The sequence below is a fragment of the Sus scrofa genome, chromosome 10 (genome assembly GCF_054392235.1).
Source record: "Sus scrofa isolate SSC_HxYL_T2T_F1_AM1 chromosome 10, Sscrofa_HxYL_maternal_Yorkshire_Landrace_v2.0, whole genome shotgun sequence".
In the NCBI taxonomy this organism is placed as follows: domain Eukaryota; kingdom Metazoa; phylum Chordata; class Mammalia; order Artiodactyla; family Suidae; genus Sus; species Sus scrofa.
This window is the reverse complement of record NC_139392.1, coordinates 64,666,935-64,690,574: the sequence shown is the minus strand read 5'-3', so window position 1 is coordinate 64,690,574 and position 23,640 is coordinate 64,666,935. Positions and strand designations below refer to the sequence as shown.

Sequence of the window (23,640 nt, the reverse complement as noted above, 5' to 3'; positions counted from 1 at the left end):
CCGTAAGCTCATGGTTCCTAGTCGGATTCGTTAACCACTGCGCCACGACGGGAACTCCGATCTGAATTATTCTTAATTAGCTTCCCACATAGACTGTAAAATTGCCCCAGATGCACCTGCTGGAACATAAGAGAGAAGTCAATGAAGTGATGGCCTGAGCAGTGAAAGACGCAAGGCGGGAAGGGGTTTTCCTTTCCACTACAGCAGATGACTCCGGTGCCTGAGTTTGAGCATCGTTTGAGCTGCTTGACCTCCCCACAGAAGTGCTGTCCTCAGGGTCCCTGCCTGAAGCCAGCCTTCCATGAAGGAAAGTGGACTCATTCTCACATGACATTAAATTTGTCCAGTTTTGAACCAGAGTCCCTTCTTTGTTACCAAACTGTGAAGTCATGGCTCAAATTTAACTACGTAGGCACATCCAGAGTTTGTTTCCATAGAATATATAGCCTTTTTAGGGCCACACTTGGGGCATATGGAAGTTGACAGACGAGGGGTCAAATCAGAGCTGCAGTTGCCCTGGCCTATGCCACAACCACAGCAATGCAGGATCTGAGCCATGTCTATGACCCTACACCACGGTTTGGTGTGATCAGCAATGCCAGATCGTTAACCCACTGAGCGGGGCCAGGGATTGAACCTGCATCCTCATGCATACTTGTCAGGTTCATTTCTGCCGAGCTACAATAGGAACTCCTCATAGAATAATTTTCATGACCAAATGACCTGAATTAAAAACATCCTTAACAAGGAGTTCTCACTGTGACCTAGAAGGTTAGGAACCTGACATAGTGTCCATGAGGATGTGGGTTTGATCCTTGGCTTCGTTCAGTGAGTTGAGGATCTAGCAATGCTGTGGCTATGGCATAGGCCTGCAGCTGCAGTTCTGATTCACCCCTAGCCTGGGAACATCCATATGCTGCAGGTGTGGTCATAAAAAAAAAACAAAAACAAAAACAAAAACTACACCCTTGGTGGTTTACCCTTAGTAATACCATAATAGTTGTAGTCTACTCTATGGACACAGTGCCGGGTTTTCTATGTATCAGCTCATGTACTCACAGCTCTATGAAGGAAGTACTGCTCTTGTTCCTGTTTGCCAGATGACACAATTGCTTGTTAGGGCAATTGCTCAAATGTACTTGATGTCATGTGTTCATAGCAGGTCTGGCTCTGTCATCTCTGCTTTTATCCACTGCATCCTATGGCCCCCTCTTTCTAAAAAAAGGCTATTCAAACATTTTGCCTTCTTTTTTTTTTTTTTTTTTTGTCTTTTGTCTTTTTGTTGTTGTTGTTGTTGCTATTTCTTGGGCCGCTCCCGCGGCATATGGAGGTTCCCAGGCTAGGGGTCGAATCGGAGCTGTAGCCACTGGCCTACGCCAGAGCCACAGCAATGCGGTATCCGAGCCGCGTCTGCAACCTACACCACAGCTCAGGGCAACACCGGATCGTTAACCCACTGAGCAAGGGCAGGGACCGAACCCGCAACCTCATGGTTCCTAGTCGGATTCGTTAACCACTGCGCCACGACGGGGACTCCTAGGCTTTATTTTTAAAAAAGTATTTATGTTGTAGGAAGGAGACTCATTAAGTTGTATGATGGTGCACATTTAAATGTTGTGCCCTTTGTCCAGTTCCCAAGAGAGTAGGTGCTGGGCCAGGAGTCAGCTTAGCTGCAAAGGAATTATTTATGGCACAAGACTCTACCATGAGCTGGAACACGCCCATGATACTTTGCAGCACATCCTGTATATATATATTTTTTAATCTAAGTTTGGTTTCTGGCTCTTACATCTCTCTGAGAAATCTCACAAGAAAATTCCACTAAGGCGGCAACAAAAACTCCTGTTCCAATTGAATTTTTATGTAAATGTAAAAAAAAAAAAAATTGGAAGCATACACCTGAAAATTCATCAGAGGCGATCTCTCAATAATTATGCTATATTCATGGAAAGAAACTCTAGGCATCAGGTTAAAATTTGGACTTTGTCTACATTTTTTTCTCTTTCAAAAAAGCAGATGACCGGAAGTGCTGCTCACAGTCTCACCACAGACAAAAAGCTAGGAGGAGGCATTTCACAGTGTCTCCTAATGGTAAGTATCTGAGAATTAAACCTATGAAGACAACTGGGGAAATTTCACCTGCTGCGAATATTTGGTCCCTTCTGGATAGCTAATGCATTACTTTAGGAGATAGAGGACTCAAAGGGTGCTTAAGTTTCTTTTTTCTGTGGCTTACCCTTATCTCCTCCCTCGAAAATTATACTTTCCTTCTGCACTTCCGCAGGTTACCATGACTCCCTGGCTCTAGTATAAATAAAAATAAACCATTTAGGGGCATCTTTTACAAATGAAAATATTCTAGGGAGAGTTCTTGATGCCATAGCATCAGAAGACAAATTTCATTAGAAATAAAAAAAAAGCATGGTGAGTACGACAAACAGCAATCCTGTCTCAGTATAGTTTTAAAATCTTTCCTACTGTGTTAGTGAAATATTTAAAGTGATTATCTGAATGGCTCCTCCTGTCCCATTGGAGCTTGAATATGTCACCACCACCCAAGACAACTGTCTGACAAGCTCGCATTGACACCATGCTCTCCAGAAAACAATTCATGCCAAAGAGTGACTGCAACCGTTTCCGATAGGAAAGAAAAAGATCTCAAATTAAGTAAATGCTGAGACAAGGCATGTTGAGATGAGGCATTAAGAGATGTGGCAAGCTGTTTGCCCCAGATTCAGGCTCTGCAAACAAGCCCCAGTGGGTGGCAATGGAAACATCATTTTTGGTTCAGTTGAGTGTGTGCTTGACTGCTTTTAGCTCCCTCTTCCTGCACAGTGTCTCTAGGAAGGGCATCTAATCAAAGAAACTTTCTGACCTGGCCATACTTGTGTTTTTGTCTCTTGCACCCTCTGCTCCTGAAATGGGATGTAAGAGCACCTCATCTCCAGATTCAGCTCTGACATTGATTCCTTCCTGAATTCTAGAAACTTTTCAGGCTTCTTTAGTCTCTAAATGAGCCTTCTTTAGCTGAATTGCAGTTTGCTGCCACAGATACTTTGAAGGAACACTGAGCACTGTAAATAGACAAACAGGTTCTACCAGCTAGATTGTATTGCTAAATGGAGGTCTCTTTTAGATTCATTATTATTTTTAATATAAAATCTAGCGAAAAGGCCCAAAACCCCATTGAATAGCTCCATAAAACGCTCCTCACCCATGTTTGGCTAAACCTAATGCTGTAAAGTTGGAAAGTGGTCTCTCCTTTTGGATAATATCACTGATTGAGAGCTTACTCTGTGCCATATACTGTGTTAAGCACGTCACACATCATCTAACAACCCTGACAGGGGAGTGAACATACCTCCTATTTTACAGAAGAACCCAAGGCTTAGAGATGTTACATCACTTGTTTAAGATCACACAGCTAGTGTGAATGGTGGAACTGGAATTTGAACCTGAGTTAATTCTAATGTCCATGCACTTAATTGTTAAACCAGAAATAGGAAATATGCTTCTCATTGTGCAACAGATCTAATCCATGGTAATGTACCCAAAACAATGGGTTGAGAAGGCTTCTGAGGCTGTGTGCAGAGGCTCCTCAGGAAAAAGGATCAGATCGATCAGCAGTGCAGAGTTAGCAGCAACTCTTGTGTCATGATTTGCCATCCTCATTTCTGTTTCACTGTCCCTTAGGTCACGAATCCTTATGCCCTATTTCGGTTTCCTATGAGTTTAACGTGCATGTGAAGGACGTGCAGCCAAGTGGGAAGATCTAGGGTTAGTGTACTCCTGGGTCACTCTTTCCCTTGGTGATCTTCCACTGCCACTGTATCTCTTGGTTTTTTAGTTCTTTCAGAAAGAACTGAATTGGATGGTCTTTAGGATCGAAGGCTTTATGTGCAAGTATATGTTTTAAAATTATTGTACCAACTAAGTGGTTTTTAAATTATCTTGTAAATTTTATGTTGTTTTATATTCTCTTACTGCTACTCATCTACCTAAGTGGGAAAACAGAGCTATGATTAAATATATAATCTTTAGAGAGAGCAGAATCCTGCACTGACTTCCCCTCTAGCTCAGCTGTGCAATGCCTCCACAATTTGGAAGAACATTCTACTGTGATCCTTTGAGATCATGGACAATAAGAAAATGAATGCTATCCCATCATAACAAGTAGAAAACTTCTATTATCACATATGAAAGGACCAAGGCATATAAAGGAAAAACTAAAACCAACTCTTTCTCAGAATTAAGCAAACCAGACCCTTAATGTAAATGAGAACCGACTGAAAAAACCAGTGTTGTTTTATGTCCATAAAAGTGTGGCCCCTGAAAGGAAGAATCACATCTCATGTGGGAAGTCATCTTTTTGCTAATTGAGGAAGCTGGATTCTAGTTCCATCCAGTGCTGACGTATGAAGGGGACAGGGCCCAAAGTCCACAGTGCCAGTTTCCAACACTAGCTATTCAGAGTGCTTTGGTTCATCTTTTACTTGGTTGCAAGAATTTTGTTTTGATACTGAGAGGCGAAGATGCAAAGGAAGTACCGCTGTTCAGTCAAGAGAAATACAATAATGTATAGTAATAAAGTCAGTCTGAAACAGAAGTAGAGATAACAGGTCTGGCTAGAATGTCCTCATCTTGCCAGATGCTCAGTCCCTTTCTATGCTATTCATTCCTTCACTTCCCTGGCAAAGAACTAGCAAGAAAATCCTTAATTAATAATCCATTTTCCAGGATAAGTCTAAGACTCTCAGATCTCCAGAAAGACACAGCCATTGGTGAAACATCACTCAGGATTCTGGGCATCCAGTATGGCATCCTATTATTATTTTTGCTTCTAAGTCCAAAAGACAGAATATATTGCCATTGCACTGAAAGGAAATATCTTCACCATTAACAAGATGATTAGCATGCCTTTATCCATCTTTATGAAACAACAGATGTTTGCCTTGGCATTTTCCCAGCCCTCTAGGTGTCCTCAAGCCTAATATTCCTTCTTCATTAATGAATGTGCTGTTCACTTTTGGTCCTGGGTGAGGGGGCTGCCTTTTGATCCTTCCATACAGTTGCTCTGATTTCATAGTTAAGAGTTTGGCCTTCCTGTGGTGGGGGAAGATATTCCCTTTGCTCTTACATACATCAACCATGAGGAGGCCCAGGCAGCTTTGGGGATAAGGCAATAGGAGAAGTGCTCCTGAAGTGGTACTTTTTCTTGATGAGGACCCTGTGTTCATGTTTAGCTTCTAATGTGACATAATAAATTATGAACTAAAGGTAAGTGGAAGATTTGTGCCCTCTGTGCAGAACAGAAGTGTAAGGTATGAAAGCAAACCACTGGTGAATTAGGAGACTTGATCAATATTTATATTGCTCTTTAATGAAAGGAAATAACCCTGATAGATTTTCCTTGGGATTGCTGATGAGTATGTATTTGTAGTCAACACATGGGGTGTTTCATTGATCTCAGTCAAATTAAAATTTTATTAACAAGTCTGATGCTCATCTCTATTTTTCTAGAAGTTCTCTTTCTCTAGAAGCCTGTTAATATTACTGCCTTTTATTTCTCTGTCTCTGAACTGACATTTAAGTATCTGGTACATGCTGAACACTTTCCCATGTATTATCTCGTTTAAGCCTCCCAACGATGTTGTTAAGTTACTGTTTTTATCTCATTTACAGATAAAGATATTGAAGCAGAGAGGATAAATTGCCCTTTATCTAATGAAGAGGAAAATGGGGATTCAGAACTGATTTTCTTTGACCCTGAAGTTCATGTGATTTCTGCAAGCCCATGTGGCTTCCCAGAGGCAGAATGAGGAGCATGGTTTGACTTGAGGAAAGATAACGAGGGGCTAAAAGATGACGAGGAAATGCACCTGACCAAGCAGCCTAGGAGCTGTTTTAACCCACCAGTAGGACCCTGGGACTACTGCTCCTGCCTCATTCAGCTTGTCCATCTAGCTTCACAAAGGGCTGGCATGTCAAACGTGGCACCTCCGAGTCAAGTTATAGAGTTTAGCATGTGTGACCTTAAACCTTTTGAAACTCAGTTTGGTCCCTTGGTTTTTAGCCACTCTAAAGCAAATACAACAGTATTTTGAGCGGTTTTTCTACTCCCTGACTGTTTGAATTGTCTCCTCACTGTGTTCAAAGATCATTTTTAGACATCAAAGCAACATGAACAATGTTAGATAGTTTGAGGTTTAATCAATAAAATTGACTAGGAAAGAACTCAAAAGCCACACTGCCCGCTTCCATGCTTGATACGCTGGGCAGACACTTCATTCTCATCTTATGTTTGATCTACAGACTCTGAGGAAATGGTAACTTTTCCTTCCTGCATGAAATTTTAAATTACAGCTTGCATTATGTTCTGTGGGCGGCAGGGTTACTGTGGCAATCAGCTGCTGCAGCAGAGGGATTTTATCTGAGGAGGGCCTTAATGAAGATTACATTAAGAGTTCAGAGTTTTGTCTCTGTGGATCTTCTGCATGTTGGGACCCTGTTCTCAAATGGATGGTCTGATGCATATTCACAACCTCCTCACAAATATAATACACATGATTTATAATCAGGCTGCTGCCAAGAATCAGCTCTTTTGTATAAAGGAATGAAATGTACTTCAGGAGCTAATGTAGGAGAGATTTCCAGAAATGGGAGAAACAGTTTAGTCTAGTGGGAACAGAACCAGCATGTATTTCCTAACATGATGGTTCTGTTCTAAGAATATTATATGTATTAATTCCTTCTCCTAAAAGCTCAGTGCAATAGGTTCTATTTTGTTTCCATTTTGATAATGGCAAGATACAAAAAGGTTAAGTGATTTTCCTTATTCAGCTCACATAGCTATTAAGAAGCAAAACTGGGATACTCATACTAAGTGATCTAGCTAAAGATGATACACCCTTAAGTTTTCTACTGTCCTGGCTTAAGAGTTGTTCTGAGAGCAGAATACCTAGGTGTGACTCTCCAACCCAGCTTTGTGATCTTTAGCAGGCCACTTAAATGATGTTCAGCCTCAGCTTCCTATATATAAACTGGTTAACAACACCACCACCCTCCCATGATAATTGAGAACTGTTTTGTAACCTGTAAAGTGCTATATATATGTCATCAATCAGTCATGGATGTAGCACCCAACAGATAGTGTGTCTTTCTTACTTTGTTCTTCTCTGTGGCTCTGACTCTATTATTCCACAAAGCACTGGGCCTATAAAACACATAACGCTTAAATATCATAATTTCTAAATAAACACATCCAAGAAGTCCCAGAAATATCTTCCTAAATAATGATGCTAACAAGTAATAAGTGTATAAATATATCCTTTAATGTCTCAGAGAAAATGAAGAAATAATCTCAGAGCAATGGAAGCAAATTTTGCCATCTAGTTATGACAAATACATGCAACCTAGAGGCTCTGTAGATCTAAATATTAACTCAAAAATATTAGTTAATAGTAGAGATATTATCAAGATAATGAAATGGGTGAGGACTGGTATTCTATACCAGAAGCTCATCCACTAGATATGCCTGTCAATCACCTGAATTGGGTGGGATTTCAAAAGGAGGAAGTGAGAATATCAAGTGGGATTGGCCAAAAGGGACTTGCTCTGAATTCAGAAGCCCAGGTACAGGCTTTCATTCCTCTCAAAGTCACTGAGTGCTTACACATGGCAGGCCCTGACAGGTAAGTACCACAAATATGAAAGAACATAATGACGTGGTTCTTGCTTTTCTAGAGCTTTCCCACTCACCCACTGACCCATGTGACCTTACATCTGTCATTCCACTGTACTAATAAAGGCCTTGGTTTCCTTAGCAATAAAAGGGAGCAGAGAAATAAAGTCACCTTTTAACATTCATATAACTAATCTGTGGTGCAAGGAATGGAATGAAACTTCATAACCTTTCAATTCAGTGATTTCTGAGAACAGATCTCATTATTCCTTTTGTGATTTGCAGCACTGTTCATTGCATTTACTTAATAAATTTGGATGCAATATGCCAAATATAAGCAATTTCAAATCCTGCCAGTGTTTACTCTTTTTTTTTTTTTTGCTATTTCTTGGGCTGCTCCTGTGGCATATGGAGGTTTCCCAGACTAGGGGTCCAATCGGAGCTGTAGCCACCAGCCTACGCCAGAGCCACAGCAACGCAGGATCCAAGCCGTGTCTGCAACCTACACCACAGCTCATGGCAGCGCTGGATCGTTAACCCACTGAGCAAGGGCAGGGACCGAACCCGCAACCTCATGGTTCCTAGTTGGATTCATTAACCACTGCGCCACGACGGGAACTCCGAGTGTTTACTTTTATTGCTCTATCATTTGCCCACAACAAGATTAAAAAGTATTGCTCTTTGAAAGAAATAGTTAAAAAAAAGATAAGCGATAGACTGGAAAATTTTTGCAAATATATATCTGACAAAAGGCTTTTATCCAGTTTATAATGAAGTATAAATGATTAATTTTTGAGTTTGCCTAGACTTTTTCCCCTGTTTACTCACTAGAGATTTCTGGTAAGGTCAACATTAGAGCCTATCCTTCTCTTCCTCTGCAAGATATAATTTTGGATAGTTCCTGGGCTGCATGGTGGAGAAATGAAAAGTGGGCAGGAAAGAAGAGAACAAGAAGGAAGCAAAAACAGGGGCTGTAGGAATTTTTACCAGCTTGAGAAGTAGAGCTATACCTATGGGGCAATGGATTGGGAAGAAACTAAAAAGGATTTTAAATTTTATTGCTGAGGGATTTCCTGTCCCCTTCATAATATTGAGTAATGCTAGTTTGAGTTGTTTTAAAATTATTCTTGGTTTCTGGGACTGTGCGTGTTCATTTAAGCACAATATTGCTCTGAAATTGATCTATGAGGGTCACAGGTTTCTGAGCCTTGAACAAACATTGCCTTCATCTGATTAGCAGTGGAAGGCTGCATCTGGACCTTCCCAATGCATCTAGAATATGAGAACCAATCAGGCTTTAATAGGTGAGCAATGAGCTGTAGCACAAATGGCTGGAATTCACCAGGGCCATGGTGTCAGCAAAGGGACTCATCTGAACATTTGTCTCTTTTAGTACAAATATTCCTACTTCAAAACTTCCCTCACAGCTCTGAGTTGGAAGGGAAACACATCATTTCATTATCACGCCACCTCGTGGTTGAAACTAATAGTCAATATGCCTGAGCTTTGCGGTCTGGTTCAAAGTCTGGGAGGACTATAGAAAGAGAATTGTCTTATACGTGGTAGTTTGTACTTCTTAATCTCCTACCCCTACTAGCACCCTCTTCCTTTTCCCTATAGGTCACCACTTGTTTGCTCTCCGTGTAAGCTACTAGGATATATCGTACAATACAAGGGGATATAGCCAATACTTTATAATAACTATAAATGGAACATAATCTTTCAAAATTGTGACTCACTAGGCTGTACACCTGAAACACATATTATGGCACATCAAATATACCTCATCTGAAAAAAAAGAATGAGCATTGTTCTTTTCTGAGCTAAGGAGATGGAAATCCACTATAGGACACTGGCAAAATCAGGCTCATAGGTGATCTTCTTTCTGTGCATCTGGCTCTGAACTAGATCCTTTTCCTTCTTTCTTTTCTTTTCTTTTCTTTTTTCTTTTTTTCTTTCTTTTTTTTTTTTTGGCTTTTTAGGGCTGCACCTGCAGCATATGGAAGTTCCCAGGCTAGGGGCTGAATCAGAGCTATAGCTGCTGGCCTATGCCACGGACATAGCAATGCTGGATTGGAGCTGCGTCTGTCACCTACACCACAGCTCACTGCAACGCCAGTTCCCCACCCACTAAACGAGGCCAGGGATTGACCCCGCATCCTTATGGATCCTAGTCAGATTTGCTACTTGCTGAGCCATGAAGGGAGCTCCATGAACTAGATATGTTATAGCTTGCACTTGCCCTAGAAGTTAACATTCCAGAAGCAGAGGGGGGTGAGAAGACTGCTGTTTACTGAGATCTAGTAGTTTACATTCATCAGCTATTCCTTTTAAAAATCCTTACCACACCGTATATGGTGGTATTAATAGTATTTCCATTTTACAAATGGGGAAAGACTTAGAGTTTTAATGATCTGCTCAAGTTGTAATTATCATAGTAGATGTTGTGGAGGAGAAGAGAATGGGGGTATTTCATGATAAGATAAAAGCTGTAAACCATGGTGTTTTGTGGGGAGAGGCTAAACTAAAGCAAGCATTTCTGTTTCAAAAAAGAAATTAGGCACATGTGTCTCTTGACTCTCTGAATTATTTTAGTTTGACAGTGTATAAATACATGGAAATGAAGTAGCAGAACTGTTATGACATCCTTCCTCCCAAATGGGGAGAGAGGGTGTGTCTATCAGCGGATTTTTATTCCTCACGGTGAGTGTCATAACATATCAACTATGTGCATCATGTACACACAGCATGTATTTATTTTTTCTCCCACTTCCTTTTGATTCTGAATCAGCTTTGATGTGAAAGTGTGATCATTTCACTTAGTCAAAATAATATTCCAAAATTTATAGTTATGCAGGATGCGTGGGTTCCAGTGATTTGCGGTACGAGATCATGCATACAGTCAGGAATATATTATTCTGTACTTAGCAATATGCTAAGAGGGTAGATCTCATGTTCGGTGTTCTTACTGCAAAAACAAAGGACAGAAGGACAGAAGAAAACTTTTGGAGGTGATGGAAATATTTATTACCTGGATTGCAGTGAGGGTAACACAAGTATACAGGTATGTCCTAACTCACCAAATTGTATACATTAATTGTGTGAAATTTTTTATATATCAATTGTACCTTGATGAAGATGGATGGATGGATAAATAAATACTCTTTCTGTCTTTAAAAATTTATCAGATCCATATCAAGGCATCAGGCATACACATCATAGTATATATCCAACATAAAAAGTCAGAACTCCCCCAATTTTATCTCTCTTGTTTTTATAGATAACCAAGCCTCTGCAGTTGGATGCAAGAAGTCATTGACTTGAATCCTGGCCTGAACAGTAGCTGTGCATCTTCTAGAACATTAATGATACCAACTTCTTGAGTTTTCCTTTCCTCGTCTGTACACTGAGGATGATAATACTTAACTCCCAGGAGCATTACTGGGATTGATTCATAAACTATGAGAAGACATTTAGTATAATGTAAGGCACATAGTAGATGGTAAATATTTATGGTTCTCAGTGTTTATTATTATTGTAACTCTTTATGATTTTTATTACTTTACTATTATGGCATTGGTGAGAGAAAGTCGCCTGTATATGCAAAATCTCCTTGTAATTTTCTACCACCTCCCTGCATATTCCACTAAACAGAGTGGAAAGAAGGTAGAGATATCAAGTGCCAACAGACTGTCCTGAGATAAAATTTTCAATGGTGAGAGGCTGATGATGAAAGGAATTGAGCATATTTTGTGATTCTTTTTTTTTCTTTTGGCTATGCCCGCAGCATGTGGAAGTTCCCAGACCAAAGAACCCACACCACAGCAGCAACCCAAGCAGCCTCAGTGACAATGCCAGATCCTCAACCCACTGCAGCACAAGAGAACTCCTCTTCTGTCACTCTGATTGACTGGAATTGATGATTTTCAATTCTCTCTCTAGTTTGAAAACTTCTTCCCACCAGGAATGTTTCACAACCATTTTTAACAGAGGAGAGATGATGTTATTCTCAGGAATTTCTTTTAAAAAGGGAATTGCATTGGGGGAGGTAGTATTTATCTGGGTGAGACACTGAAGTACCTGGTTTGGCAAACTGATGATATACAAGTCTTGGGTTGGAAGTGGCTCCTGGAGAGGAAAAGAAAGAGAACAGCCAGAGGGATAAGACAGAAGATAGCCTGCTGTCACAAGTTCTAGTGATATCCTCTCTCTCACACACACTATCTTCAGTACATCCTGCAAAAAGAGACAGAGAGAGGAAAGAGGGGAAAAAAAAAAGCCACCTAAAACTAAGAAATGATTATTTGTGGCAAACGAGAAGCATCCTTTTGAAGTCAGCACCTGGGACTCAGGGAACAGGTGGAGAGGCCGGAGGAAGTAAGCCATTCATTCACAGCCAGCAGAGGAATGAATTTAATACTTTCAGGCTGGACACTGGCTGTTTGGGAACAATTTAACCAATGTTTAGGAGAGGGGGCTTCATGGTTATGTTTATTCATTCAGCAGTATTTATGAGGGGCCCACAATGGGCAGGAAGGCTGAGGTTCTAGGTGCTTCAAGAATGCCCAAGAAAGAAAAGGAGCGCAGGCCTGACTCAGAGGGGAGCTGGGGGTGCAAGTGGACTTCGGCTAGAGGAGCAAGGAGAGCTTCCTCCTTGAGTACCTTCTCCCCAAAGGCTCTGAAACTAGGCGCTGTAGAATCATATATTCTAAAATCAACATCTTAAAGACAATATGTGACATGATGACTTTTAAGACTATCGTGAAAGGAGCTAGAGGATGGAGATCTGTGTACAAAGGTAGAAAATGCACAGTTTTGTCTTTGTTGGGAATGTTCTTCCACCATCCAAGAGGATCAAGGGCAGAAAGAGGCCTCCCTGTGGATCTTCTCAACTCAGAGTCAGCCAGACCTGCTTTGGGGCTGTTTTCTATGGAATGGGGGTGGGGAATGGTAATTCTTGTTTTTTTTTCACTCAGTTATCACTTATGATCAAACTTGTTCTCTGAGCCTGGGGTAATCATTAACTTTTCTACATCCCAGTTTCCTAGTCAATAAAATGGAGTTCAAAAACCTACCTGAAATCATATTTACAAGGAGAGAAAAGAGATGATTTTTTTCAGCAAGTTAGATTTCTGTTATATCAGATCTTCTGAGTAAGAGATTTTTAGTTTTGAATCTGAATGACAAACACTTTCAAGGTGGCCGAGTACGTCTATAATCAGGGAAATTTCTCTCTTTAAAAATGAATTGGTTTAAATATGGATTAGACTTTCAGCATCAGTTTTATAAGTACCATTCCCTGAACAGCTGAGATAATAGCTTTTGATTGCTGTTACAGTAAATAAATAAGATATTTGCTCTGAAATTATTAACTTTGAATGCCAAAAAAGGAAAAATTCAGTCATGGGAGAAATCGGATTATATGTGAAGCGTGCCCCCGGCTTTACACAGGAATGATATTATCTGTTGCTTAGATCCTAGCCTTGGAAAGATTCCATAAAATCCTATGGAGCCATGAGTCTCCACTTTTGGAATGAGGTACCCAAGCTTCATTTATAACTCTTTGCATAGGCATCCTACCCCCTGCAAAACCCAGTGACCTCCCTGGGAAACCTGCTTTTCCCTGACTCTCCCCATCTCTGTAAATGCCACCAAACATTCAATGGCTCAAGACAAAAATCAAGAGCTATCCTTCATTCCTCTCTCTTACATGCCCCTCATCCAGTTCATCAGCAATAGGATTGATTACTCTGTCTTCAACAAGTGAAACCTGAGACACTAACTACCTCCCACTATTTCCACCATTTCTATCCTAGTTCAAGCCATAATTTCCTCTTGCTTAGATGACTGCATCTCCTTCTTCTGTAGTTGCTCACCCACCAGCCCTTGAAGTTTCCACTCAATATCCAGAGCAATCAGTCCATGCTTCCCACACTCTTCCCCCCACATTGTTTCTAAGTACACAGAAGAAACTTTTTTTTTTTTCTTAACCAGGCTTACAAGGCTTATGTTGTCATTTTTTTTTTCTGTCCTCTTCCTCTATTCTCTCTTCTGTAGTTACACTAACTTTATGGAGATATATATATAGATATTTCTTTTTATAGCTGCACCTGCTGCATATGTAAGTTCCCAGGATAGGGGTCTAATTGGAGCTGCAACTGCCAGCCTACACCACAGCCACAGCAATGCCAGATCCAAGCCATATCTACGACATACACTGCAGCTTGTGACAATGCCAGATACTTAACACACTGAGAAAGGTCAGGGATGGAAACCACATCCTCATGGAAACTGTGTCAGGTTCTTAACTTCTGAACCACCATAAGAACTCCTTATGGATATTTCTGAAAGTTGCCAGATCTTTCCCACATTGAGATATTTGCAATCTCTCTTTCTTCTGCCCAGAAAACTCCTGGATCATTGCCTGGCTTGCTCCTTCATTAAGACTAAGACTCCCATCAAGGGTTTCTCTATCAGCCTTTCCCCTCACCCTGATTTCTTGTTGTTCCAAGTCTCTCTCACTCCCTGGAGTTGTATTATATGTATTATATGTTTATTTGTTCATTTTTAGTTGTCTAGTTTCCCAAAGGGAAACTTAAAGTCCCCCCCCCCCATTCAAGTGGGGACTTTATCTTAGCCATTGCCTCATTCTCAAAGTAAAAATGTGTTTTTTATTAAGTGCTTATTAAATAAATGACAGACTGAATTTCTGTGTGTGTGTGTGTGTGTGTACAGGAACTCTATAAGAAACTACACCATGGAAGGAAGGTTCTGGCAAACACTGAAGGATGAAATAGTTTGGGTAGAAATGAGCTTGTCCCAGAAGGCTGTCATTGTCATCATCATTCACGTGGCAACTGTATTGTCATGTGCTGCTGGAAACAAAGACCCATGACCAGAACAAAAGGACACAGTTAACTGTGGGTCAAACACTATCCCACCTCTCTTTCATATACAATCTCATTTAGTCCTCACACCAACAAGACTGATTTTTTTTTTCTCATTTAGGCCAGAGAGAACTGAAAAGGTAAAATCATTTGACCAAATTCATACAAGAAAGTGGTAGAGCCAAGATTTGAAGTTTTATGTCCTCACATCTATTGTTTTCCCCTTGTTGCTTCTTTTTCTTTTTGTTGAGGTGTAGTTGACTTACAATATTATAATTAGTTTCAGGAGTACAACATAGCGATTCTATTTTTATACATTATACACCATAAAAGTTATTATGATAGTATTGACTATATTTGCCTGTTGCTTCTATGTTGCTACTGATATTAGGAAAACTCACTGGGATGAAGAGAAGAGAAAGGAAGAGTGAAAATGAGTCCTGACTTTAGAGGCCTCAGTCAAGTCTCAATTCTACATTATTCCACCAGATCACTCCAGCATGTATGAAGTGGTCATTCCTTTCAATGAATTGTCCATAACTTTCATTTAGCAAATAGCACATGCTTCCTGCTACCTTTGCTGATGATATACATTTCTAGGTATTAGAGTGAACCTTCCTAAAATGCTAATAGTCTACTGTTCTTGACTTGCAAAAACAATTCAACGGTGAAAGCTCAAGTCTGTCCGACAGAGGGTCTGGGTGGTTCGCCACTCTGATATGCTACATCATCTCTGACAAAGAGGCATCAAGTACTTTGCTCCCTGTAGAACTAAGACATTCTGCTACCTTGCATCCATTCTCTCCACTGTCTTAAAAACAGAGAACTGACTTTGCTCTGCTGAAGAAGCCGGACCACTGGTATAAACACACACTTTCCAAGGGGGCAAGCTTCCTTCTCAGCCTACTTCCTTCTAAATACCTTTGAGAAAGTCAGGACCATCCCAGGTAAACCTCATACAACACAGAGGAGCCATCAACACATTCAAAATCTAGGAAAAAGAAATTCCTGTTGTGGCGTACCGGAAACGAATCCGACTAGGAATCATGAAGTTGCGGGTTCCCTCCCTGGCCTCGCTCAGTGGGTTAAGGATCTGGTGTTGCTGTGAGCTGTGATGCAGGTCATAGACATGGCTCAGATCTGGTTTTGTAGTGGCTCTGGTGTAGGCCAGAAGCTACAGCTCCAATTAGACCCCTAGCCTGGGATATGCCACAGGTGTGGCCCTAAAAAGACAAAAAATAAAATAAAATAAAATAAAATAAAAAAAATCTAGGAAAAAGAATACATATCTTAATGCTTAAGCTCTGACTTTCTTTCTCAAGGTATTTATAGTAAAGCACACATACCACTACATAAGATATCAACAAGTGGAAGAATTTCCGTGCTCTATAAAGATAAGAGAGAGGCTAATTTTTCCTCTTTGCGATGATTCACCTCTGGCTTTGGCCTTTTTACCTCCGAACAAGTCAATGGATTGGTGACCTCTGAGGTTTCCCCAGAAGCCCTCAAGATCTGTGCGCAGATGATAAATCAAAACAAAGACAGTTCAGAGCTTCCCTCATGCTCCTCTTCACCGGCAACCATAATTAGTGGTTATCTCTCAAGGCCAAGCTGATGCCAGGTGTGGAAGCATTCTTATTTTTAGAACGCTGGAACTGGTTGCCCGTGAAGAGGATGCAGACAAAAAGGGACAACAGACAACAGCAAGGGCAACTTTAAACACACAGGAAGACAACTAAAATATTGATGATGCAAATGCAGGGACTCTGTGACTTCGCATTTTGCAGACACTGCCAGTAGCCGTCTCTCCCACCCCAGAAGACTCCTAGCAGGGACGGTAGAGGAGTTTTTGAAGACAAAAATTCAGGAATATGATTTTTTCTATGTCAAAGGAAGTCCTGATCGGTATTTGCATTATTTTGTGTGGAATGTACCATCATACTAAAATCTTGTATGTCTTGATGCTTGCCATGAAGCACCTGAGCTGTGGTCTGTTTCAAAAATGTGTCTTTTTTTTCCCCATTTTCCTTCACTCATCTCTTAATATCCACAAGATTCCAGCTGTCATCCAAACCATACACTCATTTTTACTGCTTTCTCTGGCTAGACCCACACTTTGATCATGGGAAATTCCCACCTTTGGTATTCAAATTGATTTCTATTACTTCTCTGCTTCTTTTAAGTTACTTGCAAAGGTGATAATGATAATGCCATTGGCTGTGGCCTCAAGTAACTCACCATCCATTTAATGAATTTTGACTGAAAACACACCTTCCAGTTTTTTTTGCCCTAAACTATCATTAACAATGCTCTCAAATGCTTTCTAAAATTTGAGTACTTGAGAGACTATATACAAGTGAAAAAAAATGAGAAAGCATTTAAATGTCAGCCAGAGAACCAGTGGTTACATAGATTATGACATACTGGCTCAAAGTAATGGATGAACTGCCATTCATTTATTCAACAATTATTTACTGAATCCTATGTAAATCGCTAGAGCAGAGGCAAAAGAAATTGTCTCTTGGTGGATAGAGTCCAGTAGATGGGGAAAAGAAATTAAAAAAAAAAAAAAAAAAGGAAGGTAGTTCTACAACATGGTAAATGTTAAAACAGAGGTGAGAATAGCATGTTTCGGAAAAACAGAGGAAGGAGCAATTAATGCAGGCAGAAAACTAGTAATTATAGGAGATGGTGTAGCAACTAGGAAACATTTAATGGTGTAAGAGAAAAAGAACAATTAAAATTGGACACATATGTGTATATGGAGAAGTATGAGAAGGCAATGAGGGAAGATTGAAATTAATTGGATAGGATTTCCCTTCGTGGCTTAGCGGTTAATGAATCTGACTAGCATCCATGAGGACTCAGGTTTGATCCCTGGCCTTGCTCAGTGGGGTAAAGATCTGGCGTTACCGTGAGCTGTAGTGTAGGTTGCAGACACGCTTGGATCCTGCATTGCTGCGGCTGTGGTGTAAGCCAGCACCTACAGCTATGATTTGACCCTTAGCCTGGGAACCTCCATATGCCATGAATGTGGCCCTAAAAAGCAAAAGAAAAAAAAAATAAAAAGGAATTAATTGGAGAAAGTGGTAGATTTCTGGTTGGTGGGTTTTTTGTTTTTATTTTATTTTATTTTATTTTATTTTTATTTTTATTTTTTTTTGTCTTTTTGTCTTTTGTTGTTGTTGTTGTTGTTGTTGCTATTTCTTGGGCCGCTCCCGGGGCATATGGAGGTTCCCAGGCTAGGGGTCCAATCGGAGCTGTAGCCACCAGCCTACGCCAGAGCCACAGCAACGCAGGATCCGAGCCGCGTCTGCAACCTATACCACAGCTCACGGCAACGCCGGATCGTTAACCCACTGAGCAAGGGCAGGGATTGAACCCGCAACCTCATGGTTCCTAGTCAGATTCGTCAACCATTGCACCATAACGGGAACTCCTGTTTTTATTTTTTAAATTTTATGGCTTCACCAGTGGCATATGGAAGTTCCCCAGGCCAGGGATTGAACCAGAGACACATTTGCAACCTATGCCACTGCTGTGGCAAGACTGGATCCTTAAACTGCTGCTCTGGGCCTGGGATTGAACCTGCTTCCCCACAGAGACCCCAGAGGCTCCAGGTGGATTCTTAACTTGCTGCAACTTGGTGAGGACTCTCGGTTGGTTTCCATTTTGCTTTCTCTTTAATTTTTGTAAGAAATGAAAATTTGGTGAAGGAATGTTAACTCAGTAAAGGACTCCCTGTGTGACCTGTCACTACCTAAAATGGATCGCTGCATAAACAAGAGGCAGCACAAAAGCGAACTGACAGACTTCCTGTAAAAGGCCTGTGGTGACGTCGACCTGTAAATAGAACTTAACACCACGGAAAAGACTGTGTATGGGAACTACGGGAACTATTTTCTCCTTATATTAACTGGAGTATGTTGTCATTAGACAGGAAGTCAACCGTAGAATCAATAATTCTCTGGATAAGAGGCATTAATCATTCGACCATTGTTAATGCTAAAGATTTACTGGCTAATGTGCTGAATTTACAGATGATGCTAACATTTGTCCAGTTTTCTGGAGGGAAGGTTAACGTTTGAATTAATTTAGGGTCTTTTTAATACCATGCATTACATGTGGTGATTTATGCCTCTTTTCCTTGGCTGTTTCAAATGCATCCTAGATTAGGAAATAGATTTTCTTTTCTTTTGTGGTAACTAGCATTTTGAGGCTGGATTGGGATAATTGTAGTTTTATCCTTGGTTCCTCATGAATAGTATGTCAATATTAACTCTGACTTCTTCTTGTTAAAATACTGTTTATCATTAAAAGTCCCTATCAAGCTGTGCACCCACAAAATCTTTTCTGTCTATAACAAATTCTAAATGGAAGCTTGTTTTCATTTTCCTAATTTCTATTTATTTGTTTGTTATCTTTTAAGGGCCACACCTGCAGCATATGGAAGTTCCTGGACTCAGGGGTTGAATTGGAGTTGTAGCTGCCAGCCTACACCACAGCCACAGCAACGCCAGGTCCAAGCCACATGTGCAACCCACATCACAGCTCATGGCAATGCTGGATCCTTAACCCACTGAGCAAGGCCAGGGATCAAACCTGTGTCTTCATGGGTATTAGTCAGGTTCCTTACCACTGAGCCACAATGGGAACTCCTCCTGTCTCTTTGAATATAGGTTAATACCTGATCATTTCTTAGTGTCTAAATATTTGTTATGTGTTAGTGTTACTACTATATTTAATTATAAATTCCTTAAATAAAGAGAGGTGATTTTTATCTGATACCACTTACTGCTAGTAGTCACCTTAGGGCTAAAAGCATATAAAAAGCTGAATAAATGCTTATTTTATTAGGAAATTGATTTATAATTTCACAGCATGCACATACATAGCTGTTACTTTCAGCTTTAGTGGACACAAGTTTCAAAGAACCTCCTGTGTAGGGATATGCCAAATTGAACTTTTAATCACCCTAAAAGGAATTTAATATTCACATACACACATTCAGCAAGATTCCTTGAAAAACCATCCGTTACTTCTGACACATATTGGTTCTTGCTAGTTTTATAATCAAAGCCCAGGACAACTTGCTGCAACATCTGTAACTGGGTGAACCATATAAGCTACTCAAGGTCAGGCCTAATTATCCACATTAGCACCTGCCTGGCAGATGTGAAAGACTTATATGCATGTGCTCATTAATTGAGGGTCAAGCTGTTCTCTGCAGAATTCAACAAACCTCCAGCTGAAATATAATGGCATGCATTTTAAGGTAAAATTCTCAGGCCATTAAGCACTTTGAGATGTGATACTTTCTGTAGTAAGAGAGAAGTTGAGTTTGCATAAACTCCAATCTGACTCTGTTCCTAAAAGCTGTGTGACCTTGGGCAGTTTCCTTCCCCTTGCAGAGTCTCCGACCCCTGCCTACAATATAAATTTGTATTTACAAATGAATCACTAAGTACTGTTTCTGCTCAGGCTATGATTCACTATTATTTAATACTTACACCTAATTTTTTATTGTGCACTTACTATGGTGCCAGGCAACCAACCACTGTGGTTTGTTTTAGTCACAGTGAAGATATATTTGCCAAACTACGTCTGTTTACCTTGTCTGAAGCTATAGATAAGCCAGTAGTTTGTTCTCTCTTTAAGATCTAATGGTGGAGTTCCCATCATGGCTCAGTGGAAGCGAATCTGATCAGTATCTATGAGGACACAGGTTTGATTCCTGGCTTCACTCAGTGGGTTAAGGATCCAGCATTGGGGTGTGGCTGTGGCATAGGCCAGCAGCTACAGCTCCAATTGGACCCCTAGCCTGGGAACCTCCATGTGCTGCGGGTGCTGCCCTAAAAAGACCAAAAAAAAAAAAAAGATATAATAGTTCTAAAAGAAGTTGGATACTACTTTAATGCAGTCATTTTCCAGCCACTAAGCAAGTCATTCATTCCTAAATTGTGCTCAGTGGAGCAGCTGATACCCCTTTCCAAGTGTAGGTTTTGAAGGTATTTGTTCTAAATAGATTTCAGCAAATTAATACACAGTTTTTTTTTCTGAAGTGGACATCAGTCTATAATTTAATCACTGTTTTAAAAATTATAATGCATTAGGAGTTGCCACTGTGACTCAGTGGGTTAAGAACTCAACACTGTCTGGGAAGATGTACATTTGATTCCTGGCCTTGCTCAGTAGGTTAAGGACCTGGCATTGCTGCAATCTGTGGGGTAGGTCACAGATGAGGCTCAGATCTGGTGTTGCTATGGTTGTGGTGTAGGCCTGCAGCTGCAGCTCCAATTCCACCCCTAGCCTGGGAACTTCCATATGCTGCAGGTGCAGCCATAAGAATAAAATAATTATAATGTATCGCTTTTCCATAATACATTTTATTTGATACCCACTGTGGTAGCTTGTCTCTAAGATGACAGCAATCAGTACCTTTTTTTTTCCTTTACACATTTCCCTTAAAAGAGAAAGTCTACTCTTTCCACTTGAATCTGGGCTGGCCTATAACTACATTAACTAACAGAGTGGAGAGAAAGTGGTGCCATGTGACTTCTGAGGCTAGGTTGTACAAAGGTTTTCAACTTCTACCTGACCCCCTTGGAACACCCACTTTGGGGAGGCCAGCTACCATGTAAAAAGCCTGACTTAAACCACCATACTGTGGGGAAGCTCAAGTGAGCCAAATGAATCAACTTCATGTAGAGATGCCTGTCCAGGCCTCACCTGTTCCAGCCATTCCAGCCCAGGGACAGTGAAGGAGTCTTCAGATGACTCTAGTCTCAGCCACAATTTGACTGCAGGTGTACAAGGACCCAAGCAAGCACTGCCTATGGAGGCCTATAACTACCAGCACATGAGAGGTAAGAATCAATGATTAAACTAAGCCATTGGATTCTGAAGTGGTTGATGTGTCACACTAGATAAACTGAAAATACACTAAGCTCAGAAGACCATAGTGGATAGACATTCATTTCTTATGTGCTTTAAGTACCTCAGATTCTACTAGAAGACTCACTTTAGAGTCAGCCTGGAGTTCCTGCTTACTTTTTGGTGATGGTTAAAATATTGACAGAAAAGAGAAATCAGGGAGACTTAGGAATGAAGTATCAAGAGTCAAAAGGTCTATGAAGGGAGTTCCCTTGTGGCTCAGTGGGTTAAGGATCCAGTGTTGTCACTGCAGCAGCTTTGTTGCTGCTGTGGCATGGGTTTGATCCCTGGTCAGGGAACTTCCACAACTCACAAGTACAGCTAGAAAAAAAAATTGTCAAATGGTCTATAGAGACGAAACTCAAATATACCTAGAGAAAGGGAGACATTGGGCCCGGACCTCAGATTCCAGATGAGTATACCTGACTGGAAATTAAACAAACAAAGCAAAAAACCAAGACAGAGAAACTAAAATGGATTAGGAAGGCCATAACCAGAAAGTGTAAGCCACCTGGTCTATCCTGGAGAAATGCCTGGATGAGAGACTGACAGCAAAGAGAAAGCAATTATGCTTTGTGTGGATGTGCAACCTGCCAGGTGACTGACAGTGTTGACCTCACAAACCCCTTCAGCTTAGCCAAAATGTCTAATTTTGAGAGTGTGCACATGTACATGTGTGTGCTCACACACACATGCATGAAAGCTTATGTGGTGGTGTGAGAGACCTGAAGTGAAGCAAATCCATTGGGGTTTCGGCCTTGGAGGCAACAGATTTATGGGTGGGTGACTTGTTTCCTCTGGTGTATCCCAACAGAGACTGCCACCCAGGCTGCTGGGATGCCCTACCAGAAGTCTTTGTCTGAAACATCAGAGAAGCAGTGCAGCAATAATGGATATCCCCTAGGGAATGTTACAAACCTGAGAGAGTGATGTTGACTTCAAAGACTTGGGGAACTCTCCAGCACATTGTTTGGGGAAATTGTATGTAAACAGAGGGACTAATGGATTTTCAATGACAAAATTCTCTCACTCTGAGATCCTCTAGAGGTGATGTCAAATAATTGTTGTTACGGCACTTGAAATGAGCTTTTGAGGTGATTGGATTGTTTTCTAAAACCTCTTTCTTAGGTATGTAACAATAATGTGATATTGATTTTAGATACTTAACAGGATAAGCTCAATGAAAAGATCAGGCGTGAGTGAGAGGCATCATGAGCTGAGGAGGTGCTCTGGAGGGGGTTGTATTACACCATGAGAGAGAGGAGCAGAGCTCAAATGGCAGAATGGCATTGTCCCAAATCAAAATCAAGGTGTAAGTCATTTTATTTCTAATTCATAATGTTTTTTTTTTTTTAACTGAAACAGCATTATATTGGGCAGGCTTCAATAAACAGTCTTCCATAACATGGAGCCAAGTAGTAATGTTAATACTCCTAATAGGAGGAGAAGAAAAAGAAGAAAGAAAAAGAGAAGGAAGACAGGGTGTTAGCTTCCTTTTGGCTCCCTCCATAGAAATTAGAAAAAAATCTAAGTCAGGGGGGTTCGATTGAATTCATTTTTTTTCTCTTTTTATAGCCACACCCATGGCATACGGAAGATCCCAGGCTAGGTCTGAATCGGACCGGGAGCTATTGGCCTACACCATGGCCACAGCAATGCAGATCCAAGCCACTTCTGTGACCTACACCACAGCTTATGGCAAAGCCGGATTCTTAACCCACTGAGCAAGGCCAGGGATCAAACCCATGTCCTCATGGATCCTAGTTGGGTTTATACTAAGCTGCGAAGGGAACCCCATGATTGAATTCTTTAATAAAGATATTGTAGCAAACCCTTTCTTAAGACATGGGATTTTTTTAAAAATTATTATTATTATTATTATGTCTTTTTGCTATTTCTTTGGGCTGTTCCCACGGCATATGGAGGTTCCCAGGCTAGGGGTCGAATCGGAGCTGTAGCCACCGGCCTACGCCAGAGCCACAGCAACGCGGGATCCGAGCTGCGTCTGCAACCTACACCACAGCTCACAGCAACTCCGGATTGTTAACCCACTGAGCAAGGGCAGGGACCGAACCCGCAACCTCATGGTTCCTAGTCGGATTCGTTAACCACTGTGCCACGACGGGAACTCCAAGACAT

The 23,640-nt window shown here is 40.9% G+C and overlaps 1 protein-coding gene and 1 long non-coding RNA gene across 22 annotated transcripts in view; one reads left to right on the top strand and one right to left on the bottom strand.

Moving 5' to 3' along the window:
• Window positions 1–14,384, top strand: part of LOC146399469 (uncharacterized) — a 31,251-nt gene extending 16,867 nt beyond the window's left edge. Inside the window, exons 3-4 of one of the 4 annotated variants that reach the window (XR_014817796.1) lie at window positions 2,017–2,091; window positions 5,683–6,115. This is a non-coding gene — a long non-coding RNA (uncharacterized LOC146399469). Of the gene's footprint in view, window positions 1–2,013; window positions 2,092–5,682; window positions 6,116–10,961 lie in introns of those variants that run through there. The other 3 variants (XR_014817794.1, XR_014817798.1, XR_014817797.1) reach the window with 3 other exon arrangements.
• Window positions 1–23,640, bottom strand: part of LINGO2 (leucine rich repeat and Ig domain containing 2) — a 1,289,481-nt gene that overhangs the window by 28,200 nt on the left and 1,237,641 nt on the right. The gene's annotated exons all lie outside the window — the stretch shown is intronic.